This window comes from Ananas comosus, linkage group 2, assembly GCF_001540865.1.
Source record: "Ananas comosus cultivar F153 linkage group 2, ASM154086v1, whole genome shotgun sequence".
Classification (NCBI taxonomy): Eukaryota; Viridiplantae; Streptophyta; class Magnoliopsida; order Poales; family Bromeliaceae; genus Ananas; species Ananas comosus.
This window is the reverse complement of record NC_033622.1, coordinates 8,630,905-8,646,230: the sequence shown is the minus strand read 5'-3', so window position 1 is coordinate 8,646,230 and position 15,326 is coordinate 8,630,905.

Sequence of the window (15,326 nt, the reverse complement as noted above, 5' to 3'; positions counted from 1 at the left end):
CTTGCGCACAAATAGTACCGGGGCATCCCACGGCGAAACGCTCGGCCTAATGAATCCCTTGTCGAGAAGATCCTGCAATTGATCTCTCAACTCCCTTAGCTCGGCCGGCGCCATGCGATACGGGGCCTTAGAAATCGGCGCGGTGCCGGGAACCAAGTCAATCATGAACTCGATCTCCCGGTCCGGCGGCATACCCGGTAACTCCGCGGGAAACACGTCGGGGAACTCCCGCACAACCGCTAACTCCTCGAGGATTGGAACCGCTCGATCAATCTCCACAACGGTCGCCAAATAAGCGATGCAACCGCTGTTCACCAGCTTCCTCGCTCTAGCCGCCGATACCATCGCGGCGAAACACGAGCTTTGGCAAGCTCGATAGGTGAACTCTTCCTGTCCCGGCTCCCGAAAGGTGATAACTCGAGTCGGGCAATCGATCGATACGTAGTACTTCGAGAGCCAATCCATGCCCAATATGACATCGAACTCCCTCAGCTTCTTGAGCACCAACAAGTCGATTGGCATAACCCAGTCATTCACTTGCACTGGATATGCCAAACATCGCTTCCTAACCAAAAAGGATCGCCCGGGGCCCTCAACATGGCAAACGTGCTTCCCAAGACGATACTCAATATCATGCGCTCGTGCAAATGATCAACTAATGAACGAATGTGAAGCGCCTGTATCAAATAGAGCTCTAGCTCGAACATCTTTAATCAAAATTATACCTGCCACAACATTGCGCTCGCCGGCCTCCGAAGGCTCCTCAACATGCACGGGTGCAGCATACATCCTCCCGCTCGGCGCTGATCGGGCAGGCTCAGGTTGGCGTGGCGCCGCCGCTCGCCCAGTAGATGCTGCAGGAGGGGGCAAGGCATAACGAGCTGGAACCGCCGGGGCCGATGCAGTCGACATAGCCGGCAAAGCTCCTCCCTGAGGACAGTCACGGATGACATGCCCCGCTTGCCCGCACTTGAAGCACCTCCCTCGGCGCTGCTCACAAACACTCGGCCGGTGGTCCCCGCCGCAGAAGACGCATCGCTGAGCACCACGACCCTTGGGCTGAGAGCGTGGATACTTCGGGGGCCGCTTGGAGCTAGACTGACCGCCCGAACCACCGCCCTGTCTCTTTTTGCCTTTGTCCTTGTCGAGCGCCTCACGGTCCTCACGCTCGCNTGACGGCACCCAACAGTCCGAAACAACCTGAACGACCTTGTAAAAATCCACTCGACGAAATAGCACGAGTGTAAATACATTCTAAACTATCTGGAGTACTCGTCTCGAAGAAACTGCGACAGTACAAGTCGACTAATATGTACAAGTCGACAGTACAAGTCGACAGTACAAGTCGACTAATCCATGAATTTGAGCTACCTCATTTAGTGTTCAACGAACAAAGCATACAAGTCGACTAATATGTACTTAGAGGCAAAAACCGATGAACCCACCTCTCAAGCAACTCCTGGCAGTGAAGAAAGTGGCCTGGATCCAAAATGATCCCTTGCTGGTCCGTCGAAGTCCCCGGTTCTCCTGCTGCGAAGAAGTAAACCCAATTACACTCAAAATCACGAAATCTGCCCAGAAAACAGCAGCGAAGAAAGCGTTAAATCCGACCAAGCTAACCTTATCCAAATTCAGCAAACAAGGGTTCTGAAGCTTCGTCTCAAAGTCACGAATCCAATGGNGGTAGCGGACTCGGGGCGTGACACGTCTCCCGCCTCTCTCTGAGCTCAGAGATCCGCTGCGTCCATCCATGGTGAATCTCTCTCTCTCTCTCTCTCTCTCTTCTTCTTCTTCTTTTTCTTCTTCTTCTTCTTCGTTTTCTAATGGAATCGCCATGTTTTCTCCATGTCTTTCGTAGGCGTCGGAGAAGAAGCTCTCGAACCCGATGAGGGAGATCAAGGTGCAGAAGCTCGTCCTCAACATCTCCGTCGGTTAGAGCGGAGATCGTCTCACCAGAGCCGCAAAGGTTAGTGGATCTCTCTCTTCTTATGAGATTCTCAGATCTAAGGCATTTCGCAGTTCTGTATGATTCTAATTTCGCCTACTTATGTTGAAGATCTATGTAGTTTCCTACGTACCAACTGATTTTCAGGGAAAATGAATTGATTGGATAAAGGAAAACGCATCAAGTTATAGTATTATGATTGTTCCCTCATCGAATGGAATCGGTTTTTGATTAGTTTTGGGGCCTAACTGGAGTAAAAATACTGTAGAAATAGCTGCTGATTTAGTCTTACTATGTTAATCTTTATTGTTTATCAGTACCGAACAAGCTGATCATTTGAATGCTCAATTTGATGCCAATCTAACAATATAATTGCTCCTATTCGTGGCTCAATCGAAGCTAACACATAGATTTAACTAGGAACCAAATTAATGGCTCATTTCCGCATCAATTGCTGCTGTGAATTTATATGATTCTGAATGAGGCAGCATGCATAGCTGTCAGCTAGTAGCTTTCATGTGAAATTTTTCTGCTTTGGCTGTTTTGGTTTTGCTAGTAACTTGTCAATTTGAGATTACAATTTTGTTGATTCGTTTGTGATTGATTCATATTGATGTGTTAGATTAATAATAATAATCAAATTTGTATTGCAGATAATAGTAGAGATGGCAAAGGTGCAAGTGCATCGGAGCAGCAAGGATTTCAAGCTACTGAGACTGCCCAACCTCGCAAGCGACGTCGCCTTCGTATGAGTTTTATTAGTTATATTCATGTTATGTTTATTTTAATCTATTTCTTATGTTGATTAGACATAATATATTTTTTCCATATAATATTGTATAGAAAAAAGTTACGGACAAACGTATTGAATTTATTATGTTTTGCAGCTTCTATGTTGCAGGTTTGGAGAAAGTACATGGATTTAGCTTGGGTGTTAGTACTGATGACTGGAAACGGAAAAAATTGGAGGATTTTAAATTGATGCTAACTAAGGTATGTTTGATCTATATCTCCGTGCAATGTCGCTTTTGACTAAATTCATACTAATATGATTGATACCGGAGAAATAGCTCAAAAATTATATATCTAAACTATAAGTTTTAATTATAGTAAGCATAACTAGATAAGGAGTCTATATTATTGGTGTCACGCCCCACGACCGCACCACCCGAAACGGTACCAATTTGGTCCGATTCGAGGGCGGCGTGCGTGACCGCCGAACGGACAGAGTCTCCCCTGCCCGCCCAAGGCTAACCAACCAGATTGTGTACAACAAGTCCCCAGGAATACAACTTGAATTCATACACAATCAAGCAACGGTAAACGAGAGCACGAACAGTGCTATTTATCAACAAGAGCAAGCAATACAAGTAAGAAGCATACAAATATACAAAAGAGAGAAACTTAACTATTTAAGACATGATTGAACATTTAACCTCTTTCGATATCTTTTAAACTTTAATCATTTAATACAACTTGCATTCTTTCCCAAAATGAAAATACATCATATGCGCTCCAAAACCTCACCCTATACAACATCTACTCTCAAAATGTAAAAGCATAGGTACAGGGTAGAGCTAATGCAAGTAGGTAAAGTAGGCTATCTACCAAAAGCTAGGGCGCTATGCCCTTACCGCGATCCATCGATGAAGGCCCGCTGTCCTGTGTACCTGTACCCCCAAAACCACACGGGGGTGAGAACTACGAATAGTTCCCAGTGGGTTCAGCCGCCGACTCCGCCGATCTACCCACTAGGTCTCAAGCAGGCACAGATAGATATATGCAATATATATATCAAAGCAGTAACGAAGCAGGTACGGAAACTAAATAGCTAAATGTGCCTCAATCTGAAAACATGATGTATGAGCAATAAATAAAGCTGAGTAGTAAATTACTATAAACATCTACAACAAGCTACGTAGGTGACTACTATAGGCAACGAGCTATTATGAACAACAAATAATGAGTATGACTCAATAGGAGATCAAATCTCATGTGAACACGGGGTTCACAACATATCTCACGTGTAAGTCTCACAGGGGAGTAGTCTCTCTCAACTATCCCGAGACCGCCTGCGGGCAGCACACAGACCGCCCAGACAGCACACTGACTGTCCCTCGAGTGACCAACCTCCGGAGTGCACAGCTTGTGGGGAGCGACCCCAAACCAAGCGCAGACAGGCTATGTGAGCATGATCAACTCACGAACAACAGTAACCTACCCTCAAAAGGGCAATCTCATCTTGGAATCAATGTTCTTGTACCCAATCACATAGTGTTTCACTACACTAAGGTTTTCATATCATAGGTTGACAAATATGAATTGCCGCTCATCATAGTTTTCTATCACTAGATGCCACTTGTCATTGTTTTCTAAATTAGATGCCACTCGTCATTTAGACTCATTATCAACACTAGTTTCATCTTACTAGTTCTTTAGCAACGGTAACATTAATCGTCTCATATAGGATTAAATTTTTCATCATATCATTTGTCAAGCATACTAGATTATCAACCACCAATCAAGCAACATTTCTACTAGTATGCAAATATAGCAATTATCAACCATCTCTAACCCTATATGAACATGCACAATATGCTTAGATCAATTTTGGAAACTTAGACATAAAAGGTAGCCCGATTGCTTCGGGATGGTCACCACCCACCTTTGGTAGCGCCGAAAGCTAGAAAACGCGTTCTCTTACGCCGCTTGAACTCGTCGAGCCAAACTCAAACCTAGAGCACTCAATTTGGCGATATCTTCGCGCCCACTCGTCGGATCGACGAACCGTCTTCGCCTACGCGTTTATAAGCATAGAAATTAGGTTTCTAACCCCTCAAAAGAGATCAAACCCTAATATTTGCAAAATCCCCAAATCAAGCCCTAGGTTTAGCACCCATGAAAAGAAATGGCTTCTAGCTTCATTGTGAGCTAAATCCATGTTCTCTAAGCTCGTTAGGTTCCATTTGAACCATTAAAACCAACCAAAAACCCGCAAACCCTAGAAATCTCAAAATAGGGTCAAGGCTTACCTCTAGGGTTTGCTCCAAAGTAAGCCCTAAGCCAAGAACGAGGTGAAGAAGAGCTCCCAAACCTTCTTCTCCTTCTTCTCCTTCCTTTTCTTCCTCTCTTTTTACTTCTTTTCCTTCTCTTTTCCTTTTCTCCTTCTTCTCCTTCAACCGGTTAGAGAGAGAGAGGGAGCTAGAGAGAGAGAGAGGCTGTGAGAGTGGGAGGGGAGAGAGCTGAGAGTGAGAGGAATAAGTCCTCTATTATAACAATATGCTAAAAAGCCCTCCTTTTATCAGATTTTGCTACTTAACCCGCTGCTGCCGCACCCTTGTACCGGTACACGGGGTCTTGTACCGGTACAAGCCCTGCGTAACAGCGAAACAGAGAGCAAACCCGAGGCTCGGGTTGCTCGGCCGCGCGGGTTTTGTACCGGTACAAGGCCCTTGTACCGGTAGAGCCATCAGGCACTGTTCCGCGATGGTTGTACCGGTACAGCATCAACCATGTACCGGTACAACAGTGCCAGACCGCTGTTTTTCAATCTGTTTCGATTTCTTTTCACGTCCAACAACGCTAAAACTATTCCAATATTTTTGGAACTCATTTTTACTCTTCCAAATTTGTTGGAATACCGAATGGAGCTTGTCCAAATCATTTAATCGCCCACTTTGGCCCATTTGGTCAAAGTTAGCCAATATCGTCGAAATTCGATATCTTACAATTGGCAGCAAGTGTATGCTTATATATCAACTCTCGTTAATTTGCGTAGTTTCTATTTTGAAGATTTATTTAAGAAAGTGATTTGTCATTCTATAATCATATAGTTAACACACCATCATCATCATCATGATCAGAAAGAGAGATTAAAGCAATCATTTGATATGCTTAATGATGTGTCGCTATCAATTGTGAGAGCTATGCTTTTGTTGGTTTTGTGAATCAATGTGAGTTCTCTACTTCAATATGCCATCTTTTTTCGTATATTGGTTTTGTGAATCAGGCGATAAAAAGTATGGGAAAACAGAGGTTTTCTCTGCTGTCGATTAGTTTTTTTGAAAAAAGGTCAAATTTGATGCTATTTTCCTTATCAGTAAATACATATGATAGTTGGAACAGTTGAACCTTTGACTCAACCTATTGATTAGTCAAGTAGTAAGGTATAGTTAGTTGTTTTAATTCAATACTAGGCAGGAAATTCTTTACCTTTGTGCTTTGAGCATACAAAATGTTAGTATTATAGAAGTATATCAATATATTATCATCAAGTCATTTATTCTTTTGTTGCAGAATTACTTTTCTAGTTTCCTTGCATTATTATTGTAAGTGTAAAATCTTTGGACAAATGTGTGCTAACATTCCTGATGTAATAATGATTTCCAGTACTTTGGTTTAATTTTTTAATTGATGTTGGTCATTTAAGCTCTGATATTTTCTTTCTTTACACACTTTCTTTAATTAAGGTATTCCTTTGAAGGATTTCACGTGTTCTTGCTAAGCAATGAGAATTATATCCGCTCACAGGGTCGAATCTTGTCTGGTTTTTCTTTTTCGTTTTGTTGTGTATAAAGCAAAAATGATGTAAGTTTCTGTTGGAGAAATCAGCGACTTATTCCTATCTCTTTTACACGCATGCTTTGTTGATTGCTTGATTGTGACGTTCAATGTCTTTGAGTTACTCTGTTTCATGTTCTCTTCTTCCGGTTGATAAATAAAAAGAATGGCAACAATAATAATGCATTAGAACTATTAGTTGTATTTGAAATAGAGCACTACTAACCTGTTTTATTCAGTTAGATTCTTTGAATTCTTCTATAGTGGCAAGCTTGTTGAGTAGCAGATCCTTTAATAGATAAAATTTAATTTTCGATACTTCTATTTTTTACTATATGGTACTTATGATAGATTTTCTATTGGAATGAGCTTCTGCAGCTTATATGTTTCAAATTTTCTTGTTCCAGATTGAAACAACAAGCGGGATTTGATGTTCACATTTCAAGGACGTGTAGCAACTGTTTCTTTTTCAGCAACTGTTTCTTTTTCTTAGCTTTCTAACATTTGGAATTCAAATAAATTTTCTATTGCATTGATTTCTATTAGAACATAAAAAATTATTTTGTTGTATTTTGTCATTGTTATAGATCATGATTGTACCATCTTATAGTTTTGTTACAAATATTTTTACTGTTTTGTTATAGACTTCTCTATTACAATTTAGTAATGTGACTCTCATTTTTTTCGGATATTATAGATTTGTTGGTTTTACAATTAATATCAAATGAAAAGGACCTATTGTAATTTGTTGATATTAGTATTTTTTTTCATATTAGTTCTAAATTGCCAACGGTCAAAAACTGTCGCTACATATACTTTACGCCAGTGGTTTTCTAGTAGTTTTAACGACAGTTTAAAAAATGGTGCTAGAGATTATCTTCTCCAATGGTTAATAAAAGTGCTGGGAAATGGTAATACCAGCAAGGATATAGTAACGGTCATTTATATTTTTACCAGCACTTTTAGAACTGCTGGAACAAATATTACCAGCGGTTTTTATAATCTTTTCCGGCAGTTTTGGCTGCTGGTGTGCACCTATATTGTTGTAGTGAGATTAAGGGGTAGTACGACAAAGGCAAGAGCCTCATATATTCTACAGGTATACCATCTTTGACTGTCTTTCGTGTTTAGCAACGAAATGAAACATTTCGAAAATTTTTTACTATGAATTAAGTGAAAGGCAAGTGATGCATATTTTGGAGAGACAAAAGAATTTATCAATAGAAAGAAGTTTTATGGATACTATTGTATTTTATATTATGGCCCATCTTCGCAGATTAAGGGCATGTTTGATTCGCCATTTTTTACCAAGGAATCGGAGTCAAAATGGATAAATTCATTTGTGGGTATTTGGTATGCTGAAGTCTCATTTTGATTTTGATTCTTGAATGGATACGAATCCTCTAATCACCTTTTTTTTCCAATCCGGCCTAGAAGAAGGTCGCATTGGAAGTGAAGTCCACGCAAAAAGATTGTACTTTGTAAAAATATCTCAATTATATTTTATATTTTTTATTTAACAATAAATTTAATTTTTGACTTTAGTTTTTAATTAAATATAAATTTAAATTCAAAATAAAATTTTTAGCTATAGATTTTGATTTAGAAATTAAATTAAAATATAAGCTAAATTACACATAAATACTAGCTTTTCACTTTTTCTTCATGACTTTCAAAATCTTACATTTTACCCTCTTAAAATTTTAGAAATATTTTCAGATAGGTACGACGTTAATGAAGAGAGCAAAATGACCAAATTTTGCTTACATCTTCTATAAGAAAAAAATAATTTAATATAGTTTCTTTATTTGTAAGGGCGTTTTCGGTATAAATTATAAAACATTCACGGAATAGTAATGGAACCCTAGTGAAGGAGTGCTAAATGCAATAACTTAAAATGTTGAGGGGGTAAAATATAGGTTTTTAAAAATTAGGGAGAGAAAGTGAAAAACCAAGTATTTATAAGAAAATTTTCTATAATTTAGCATAAAATATAAATTCAATCAAGTATTTTGAATTTGATCTATAAATTTAAATTTAAATTTAATTTTAAGTTTGAATTTGAATCAAATCAAAATTAATTTTATATTTTGAATTGTCCACTCAATTTTAGATTTTAAAATTTTTAAAAAATTACATTTAAAATTTTAGCTTGTCATTTCAATATTTTGATGTAAATTTTAATATTTAACTTGTAGTTTGAATTTAAATTATAAATTTAATTTTATGTTTTACGGTGCAATCTTAATTTCAGATTATTTTTTATATTTTGTATTTTAGTTATAGCTTTTAGATAATTAAATTTTTTATATATTGGAAGTATACTATTGTCACGCCCCGAGATCCGCCTATTTGGTTGGATTCGGGCACGCCAACAAACCGCCAAACGGACAGAGTTTCTCCTGTACCGCGGACAGAGTCTCCCCTGTACGTCCAAGGCGTCACAATCCATACAATACACGAGGTTCCAATCAGGAACAGTATTCAATCACAGATTGCATAAGAAAGGTATCGAAAACATAATACAATGCTATCTATTACAAGCATTCAACTCACTTGCAATTTTTCCTTACATTTTCTTTTACATTCAACTTTCAAATACAATCATTCATCACTACAAATTAGAGCACCTCGAGGTACTACTATCTCTGGTAAGAAGGGTAGGGCGCTATCTACGGAGCTACGCCCTTTTCTCGCTCCGCCGTGCCGCTCGAGTGTGAACCTGAAATCCCCTAAAACAACATGGGGTGAGAACTATATAAATATAATTCCCAGTGGGTACGGCCACCCAAGGTAAGAGCTCGACCCACCAGGTCTAAAGGAGGTACTGCAACATGTTAGTCCAATAGATATCTACAGATATTTATGCAAGTATTAAAATACATGTTATGCCTCTCAACATGCAACATGAAATTTATGCAACTATGCAACCAACTAATAGATCAACTGATACTACTTTCAATCTTACTATCCATAGCTTATATCATCTAGCTTCTAAGGTTTCTACTACCTTAGGTCTTGCCATTTACGACTTGCTTTTAAGGTTTCTACCACCTTAACCAAGCTATCCACCCGACTCGGCCTCGAGTCAATCCTTTGCCGACTACCGCGCACTCGGCTGCTACAATAGCCCACCGTGCTCCTTGACTTAGCCACCTGGCGGCGAAATCGTCGCACACGCCAAACAATGGCCCAAGTCAATACTGGCGGCATAATCCACAAATCGGCTTAACTATCTGGCGGTGAAATAGTCACACACGCTGAACAATGGTTCAAGCCTCCGGGTGGTGAACTCTGTGCACATACCCCCTATAAGGACTGAGATTTTGATAGTGCAACTAAACTCTCTGTTGACGATGTTTAGGTGTGTAATTTAATTACAAAAGCACTCGTCAAGTTTCAGGAGAAACCGAGTTAGAATGGAGAAGTTACGCGATTATTAGTTTTCACTTAAAGTGAATAGTAACCTAATTTTTCGGTAAAGCCACGGAGTAGAGTTGGCTTTCGGCGCGTATCGGACTCCGTTCATAGCGATCCAATAGCTCGTTTCGACCGGTTCAGCTATTCTGGAACCAATGGCACTGACGGATTTCAGATCTAACGCACGGTTTTCGAGAAAAAGAGATTTTATCGAAAAGAAGGTTTTCGCTCTTTGCTGTGCTTGCATAATGAGACTCCTCGTGCTCTGTGTATGCGACCTAGAGTAAGGTGAGGGATGTTACATGTACCTACTAGTGGTAGGAGATTCAAATTTGAATTTGAATCTAGGATTTAGCGGGATTACACATTGGTATATGTGTGTGGTTTTTGGAATTGGAGAGCGAACGGGTTTCGTCGCGAATCCGTGACCGATCGATGTGAACCAAAATCGTACGTTTATGGTCCCCGTCGTGCTGAACGCGATGGCGCAATCCGTTCGGAATTCTAATGAACAGATTGCCGGATATCGCATGATGTTCGAAAAGGGGTCTAAAGTGACTAATTGGAATTCTCGCAAAAGTCCCCATATTTTATGTACCGAATCGCAGGAGATCTAATATGGAGGTGCGAATACGCGATTGTTACCCACTATGAAGGACTGGGTAAGAAATACCAAGCTTCGGTGGACTTTTGTGCAAAATTGCACTTTGTATACAATGTGCATCTAGGGTTTCTTTGCACGAAACCCTAGATCTACTCGACCCAGCGCCCCATCTGTGCCCTAGCCGCCATCTGCAGGTCCATGCCCTAGCAATGCGCACACCCCGGCTGTCGGCGAGCTTCCCCGACCGCCGGAATTGCTTGGTCAACCTTTTTCCTCCACCTTGCCACCAGCCCCTCGACCTTCGACATCAGAGAAGGTCCAAGACACCCTAGGAAGCTTTTCCCTCGGCCGAGACCATTTCCCGTCGCAGTCCCCGCCGGCCACCGCCGTCCCCGCGCCCCGCCGGAGCTGCCCGAACTTCCTGCGGCCAGCAGCAGTCACCCAGGTCGAGCCTGGGTGATCCCTGCCTCCGCGCGCCACCGCCGTTCCCCATCGGTGGCGCCGCCCTCCGGTGACCTCCGCCGGCGTGCCCCCGCGCACCATCGCCGCTGCTCCCGACGCCGCCGGCCGCCGCTCTCCCTCTCTGCGACCGCCCAAACCTTGAATGGGCCGAGACCTGGTCTTCTCGACCACCGCGCGTCGCCGCCACCCGCAGCATGGCGTGCCGACCTTCTTCGACCTCCGGCGACGTGCCGCCGTCTCCCCGACCTTCCTCCGGCCGCCGCCATGGTCGCCGCTACCTTTGGAGCCGTGGTGAACCTGCGCGGGCTCGGTTTGGTCCAGCACCGCCGCAGCCGCGTTCCGCCGCCGAACGGCGTGAACACGGGTCCCGGCTGGTCGGCCGCACTCGTCCGCCGTCGTCTCCTGCGCCGCCGGAGCTCCCCGTCGGCCGGAGCGAGCCCGTGTTCTCTTCGGGTTTGGGTGCCTAGGGCATCATTGGTCGTCGTCGCCGCCGCCTCCCGTCGCCTGCTGACGCCAGCCCTGGCCACCTCGGACCTGCCGCACCAACCCCTGGCCGGCCTGCCCGCCGTCCGGCCGCCGCCGGCCACCCCGTGCCCTGCCTAGCTCTGTAAGCTTGATTTCAGCCTTTCTGCGCATAGTCTCCTGTTCTGTTCACTGTTCCGGCGACCCGAGGCTGTTCCGATGCCTCCGGGGGTGAGCATGGTGATCCTCTGTCAGCCCTGATCACATTTCTCTCCTCATTTAGAGTCAACGAGCCCCTGGTTAGCGAGATAAGCATGCTTTTCCTGCTGTGCGCGCTATTTCACTAATTTTCGCATCGCTCGTGCGCGTGCCACAGTGACCGGCAGTGCTCCGAAAGGTGAGCACGGCCTCCGGCACGCCGAGACCTGTCAGTAGGTGTCTCGGTTTGGCTAAATGACTTCTAGTTTGTGCAGACGGACCATAAAAGCGCCGAAATTGCATGAAATAATGCGATTTCGGGTAATCGGGAGGGCTTTTATGTATTTTGGGTTGTTGCGGCTGCTGTTGGCAGCATGGGTGAGTAGTGGGTAACCTTTGGACTGATTGTCCAAGGCCCCAAGCCCTTACGGAGACCGTAAAGTGATTTCCGATGCGTTTCTCGACGAAATCCACCGACGGAACGCGGGTTTCGGTTCGGAATTCTTCCGATGGTACTTGGTGATTATTTGCGTCGTCGCTGAGCCTTGTTGGCTGGTCACCCGCGTCGTTTCGAGGGTTCGAAAACGACGGGTGAGCGACGGTGGAGTTCCGGTGCGGTTTTCGGGACTTCCGGCTTGTTCGGTAATCGGTTTTGGGAAACCGGTTCTCGTGGTTCTGGTGAGTGGGGATTGTGTGTTAGCGAGTCATGTTAGTGGGTTAGATTCTAACCCGTTGGACCTTTCGTAGGTTCGATTGTTCCGTCTTCACAGTCGAGAGATCTTCGTCATACACGTACAGGTGGGTACTTCGATCCGACGTCGGTACAGTGGTGCACGCTCGGTGATGGTTTCTTACCTTTGTTCTCTCGTTATTATCTGGCATATATATATATCTTGATATATAGTGTTGAGCCTAGCACCATGTTGTTTCAGTTATGCTCTACTCGGTTATTTTCGTTATATCTAGTATCATGAGTAGGAGTAGAGTAGTTATTCCATGTTTCTTTGTTACTCTATTTAGCTGTTCTGCATATCCGGTATCATGTTTAGAGTAGAGCATCTTCGTGACTTTCATTGTTTGATGACCGTTGAGGTCGGTATATCCTGAGGGGTGAGATTGTCGGTTAATGGCCGACGGATGATTATAGTTTTCACAGATCCGTCATTTAACCCTTTGTGACCTAGTCTGTCAATTCTGGATTCTTGTCGTTTGATGACCCACGAGGTCGGTGTACTCTGAGGGGTAGGATTGTCAGCTAGTGGCTGACGGCAGTTCCAGATTATAGTGATACATTCCTGTGACTTATTGGTTGATTCTTGCATCTATACTTTAGTTGATCCATCGAGCAGTATTTCCATACTTTTGAGAGGATGTTGAGTCGATTCGTTGTGCATATATCCTAGTTGACCTGAGTGGTCGGTTCTTGTGCTTCCTTACAGTTGGATGACCTTTTGGTCGGTTAGCCCTGAGGGGCGGTAATTGTCGGCTGATTGCCGACGGTTGGCTATTGATCATATCTGCATTGATCGCCACAGCTCGAGTGCATTTCACGTACACCAGCGGGTTGATCCCCCGCAGGAGGGTGTTCTTTTCCGGAAAAGTGGTCGTACATCCGACCCGTGAGCCCAGCGGTGTTCTCTTTGTGCTAGGGTTACATGCCAGGTGTGAGCAGGTAGTGGCTTTTGCCTGAGGTCCTTAGACCGACACGGCGGTTTAGATTGGGTACTTTTGGACTTCTCGTCCGGTTGACGTATATAGCTATAGTAGTGGTTGTTGCATATATACTTCTAGTTCTTTCTTTACAGTTGTCTTGCTACTATAGTTTTGATATCCTTGTATGCTTGCAGTTGTACATTACAGTAGCGGTAGTTGTGCTTTCATATATATATATCTCATTCATTCATTATCATTGCTACTGTATTTTACTTACCCATACTGTTGTTTATCTCTTCCTGATCTGGTGAGTACTCCTCGCCTTCTTCGGCTTGCGGTACCCACTGGGAGGGAAGACATGTTTACATATTCTCACCTCCCCCACTATTTTTCAGGTATCGCGGGCGGTGAGGGTTGAGACAAGACGTGAGATACGTAGCGGTCGATAGAGCTTCCGACCCAGGTTATTCTGTTTAGTTCTACACGTACTATTATGTTGATATAGCTTAGATAGTTTATATGGTTCTGTATATTTTATTATATTTGAAAATATGGATTTTCATGAATGTAATAAATGGATTTGTGGATTTTGTGAAATGGAAAGGTTTTCTACCCCTCGTGGTAGCGTTTTTAAAGAATAAAGATTTCCGTGTGGGAAACAGTTTTCAAAAGAATTTTCTGTGGATTTATGTTTAAATATTAAATACAAATCTGTGATGTGAATGGTGAATGTATGAATGTATGAATGTATAGTTATTTCTATATTCATTTAGTTGTGGTTGTATCCTGTTTGTACTGTTGTACTTGTGCGACGCCGTGCAATTACAGGGGAGACTCTGTCCGTGTGAACAGTGGAATCCCTGTATTTGTGGCGGATCTGGCATACTCTGGGGTCAGGTTTTCAAAAAAAAATTTAGACGCTTTTTCCACTGTGTTCAAACAAAAAGGGACCTCGGGGCGTGACACCCCCTTCCTCCCTTGGTATCAATCTTGGCGGGGAAATCGTCGCACACGCCCTAGCCTTGATACCAATTCATCATGAGTCCTGGGATTCCGGAATTCATTTCCACTTCTCAAAGGTCATTTGCAAACCCTACAATATCGACCTATCTAGGTTCGTCGACCCATACACATCCTAGTGGCTGCTACCACTATAATCCACAACCTAGGTTTAACCACGCTAGGTTCTATGTCATCTCTACCTAGATCTCGACTTCTAGGTTCATTTGTTTAACCTATGTTCATAACACTAGGTTCAATACCACTCGATCTACTTGACATCCTACTTGTCCACATCGAGTATCATAGTTCACACATTCTTATTTTCCAATGTCGAGTTCTCTAATCAACCTAGAGTTATCGACCCAAGTTCACACTACATGAACTAGCACAGGCTACAACCTGTCAACATGCATATATATAATCTAGCATGATGCACAACATGTCAACATGCATTTCATCTAGCATTTCTACAATATGTCAACATGCTTTCCATCTAGCATATTCTACAATATGTCAATATGCATTTCATCTAGCATTTCTACAATATGTCAACATGCTTTCATCTAGCATATTCTGTAATATATCAACATGCATTCATCTCAGTGGTAGGTAACATCAACCAACATAATACGATTCTTGCATTCATATTATGATTCACAACCTACCACTATACATGCATGCATCAATGATAAATAACATCTCACTTCGACATGGAAGTAAGCTAATCTCTTCGGTGAGCACAATCCACCTCGTATCGCTCTCCGATTGCTTGTCGACACTTGCAATCGGCCTCCCGCGACACTCGTTGTCCGGTTTGGCTCGAACTCGCAATTGATTACCAACCGCAAGTCAATCCGCGACCTAGGGTCTTCAAGGGCTCCTCTCTAACCTCCAATTAGAGAAACCAAGGGTTAATTTAGATCAAAACCCTTAAACTCCAAAAACCCAATTCTAAACCCTAGCTTTTCATATCCTCCAAAATCATCTCAAATCCATAGAGAAACATGTTTAGAATCACAT